Source organism: Rhincodon typus, chromosome 29 (genome assembly GCF_021869965.1).
Source record: "Rhincodon typus isolate 14 chromosome 29, sRhiTyp1.1, whole genome shotgun sequence".
NCBI classification, from domain to species: domain Eukaryota; kingdom Metazoa; phylum Chordata; class Chondrichthyes; order Orectolobiformes; family Rhincodontidae; genus Rhincodon; species Rhincodon typus.
The window spans coordinates 39,094,334-39,097,290 of record NC_063360.1 but is presented as its reverse complement, the minus strand read 5'-3'; the positions used below and the strand labels follow the sequence as shown (position 1 = coordinate 39,097,290).

Here is a 2,957-nt window from a genome sequence, read left to right as displayed (position 1 = left end):
GGTACTGTACCCCAGTGTTATACAGTGACAGACCTGTCCCCACCGGCACTGTACCCCAGTGTTGTACTTGGGAAACAGAAATCCCAGATTACAGTCTGAAGACAGGGTACCAAATTGCTCACTGTGGGCTTTAAAAACCAACAAACTCCTGAAGGGTTATTGACTTTTGTTTTAATAAGTAACCTGATAGTCATTACAAACACTATTTACATGAATGCTTATTCAAACAGGAACCCAAAGGATGTGTCCAAAGGAGATGTAGCCTGCAACAAATTGCTGATTGGTCTGTTGATCAGTGACCAGTTACTGATGACAAAGGCCTTCTGCCTGCCAACAAATATGTGATTGGTTCTCAGGTTGGTGAACAGATTGGGACTTTGAACAAGATGTGAAAAGCCATCAGACCTCCAGCAACTCAAGACTTCTGTGTGCACTCTGAAGAAGTCACTGTAAGCTTGAGGAAAGCCAGATTATCTTTCTTCAGCAATTGCTGTAAGTGGTGATGTTTAATTAATGTATCAGAGACCTTTTTAATGTATGAACCAGTCACCCTGTCCTCTTGTAAACCAGTGGAAGCATCTGGAGAAGAATGATCCAAAAGCAACATTCTGATCAGCACAAGAATCATAATTAGCAGATCAGAATGTTGCTTCTAGATCATTCTTCTCCAGATTCCTTTCCCTGTTTCCCTGCATCCTTAAAACCCATGTTTCTTACCACGTGCATCTAAGGGGAAGTTTATAAAAGGGTTAAAGTTTTAACTAGTAGAGTCACATGTTGACTGCTCATAATCGTTTACCTGCACCTACAGTCTGTTAATTTGTAATTGTTTTTTATTCATTCACCGAATGTGGACATCACTCGCCAGCATTTATTGCCCATCCCTAATTGCCCAGAGGGCAGTTAAGAGTCAACCACATTGCTGTGGGTCTGGAGTCATATGTAGGACAGACCAGGTAAGGACGGCACATGTCATTCCCGAAGGGCATTAGCGAACCAGAGGGTTTTCCCTGACAATTGACAATGGATTCATGGTCATCATTAGACCCTTAATTTCAGATTTTTAATTCAATTCAAATTCCAGGATACAAACCTTGGTTCACAGATCATTGCCAGAATCTCTTGATTAAAAGTCTAGCAGTAATACCATATGCCATTGCTTTATTACTTTATTAGGGGATGCGAAGTAATTACTTATAAAGTAGGTAATCCAATCCAAATAAAGTAATTCTTGTTAAGCACAGAAACCTGGTCCTGTGCTTTCTGCAGACCCGAGTCAGTTAGTCATGTAAATTGGATAATTCTGCTTACTTTTCAAAGTCTATAACATTTATGACAATTCCAGGAATAGCAAGGCTTGACTTCAATATGCTAACCAGATGAACATAGAACATTACAGTGCAGTACAGGCCCTTCGGCCCTCGATGTGGCATAAGGGAGGCAGCCTCACAGGGTAGATACTGAGACAATATTTCCTCTTGAGAGTGGCACAGTGGTTAGTACTGTGGCCTCACAGCACCAGGGACCTGGGTTTAATACCACCCTCAGCCAACTGTCTGTGTGGAGTTTGCACATTCTCCGTGTCTGTGTGGGTTTTCTCCAGGTGCTCCATTTTCCTCCCACAGTCAAAAGATGTGTAGGTTAGGTGGATTAGCCATGGGAAAATGCAGGGTTACAGAGGTAGTGGTGGCCGTGGGACTGGGAGGGATGCTGTTTGGCATGTTGGTGAAGTCGATGGACCGAATGGCCTGCTTCCACACAGTGGGGAGTCTATGGGGGAAATGTGGGGACAGAGTTTCAAAATAAGGGATTTTCAAGTTATGCATTACAGGGTCATTACATTTTGGAATTCTCTAACCCAGAAAGAGTGGGGCCTGGCTGATTCAATCTATTCAAGGTTGAGTTTGATTTTTGTTTGATCAGGATGTTAAGGTTTATGTAAAGTGGAATCGAGGCCACAAGGGAAGGTGATGGCCCAATGGTATTATCGCTTTACTGTTAATCTAGAGACCCGGATAACGTTCTGGGAACCCGAGTTCAAATCCCAGCACAGCATCATTCACCCACATCATAACTGGGAGATCAAACAGGCCACTGTGAAATTTAATAAATAGATAGATCATCAGTGACTTGCATGGAAGCCATCAAATTATATGAAAAGTTAACTTCATCTGTCAAACAAGAATCATTTCTGAAAAAAAATTCTCAAAAATCATATTTGAAACCAAATTGAAGGCACAGTGTCAGACATGGGCAAAATTTCCAGGAGATTCATCACTGGACACCAGGTGGACTCCGCTAACAACAAGCACAAAAAAAATCAGGGAAATCAAATCATAGCAAGTTACAGCAAATTCACTTACACTCACATGTACTACAACCTTTTTTTATAATTTAAAATGAAATTCATCCAGATGACACTCCACCAACAAAAACTGGCCCACCCATTGGGTTAGATGGTCAGATCTAAACAAATGCACCTTCTCAGGAACAGATCTTCAAACTTGGTTATTTAGTCATAATTGATACATTTCAAATGTCTTCATTTCAAAATGTATTACACTTACTGAGAAGCTGACTGGTGTGGACTGTTAGCCTTAAAATTTATTCTCCTCGATGTAAAATCAGAACACACACAGATGAAAGACTTGGTAAGTACTAAGACTGTATATTTCTTAGAGATAATAATTTTCTGCTGCATGGTTATCACTTTCAAAATATTACCAACTGCTGCCTTTTAGTACAAACAGAAACACATTATGTTCCTTTGCATTCACTGGAGATTTAGTGCTGGTGATGATGCAACTAATTTTGCACTGCAATCCAACAAATATAACTTTCTCATTGTCCCATGAAGGAAATTTAATCCAGCAGTCTCTTAAATGACATGAATCAAATGAGTAAGAAGGACCCCTACATGAAGGGGAGGGGATGGAAGGGGAGGGGATGGAAGGGTA

At 40.8% G+C, this 2,957-nt stretch overlaps 1 protein-coding gene across 1 annotated transcript in view; it reads right to left on the bottom strand.

Moving 5' to 3' along the window:
- The window catches only part of LOC125486445 (paired amphipathic helix protein Sin3a-like), a 16,511-nt gene that overhangs the window by 12,652 nt on the left and 902 nt on the right, over positions 1–2,957 (bottom strand). The window lies entirely within an intron of this gene.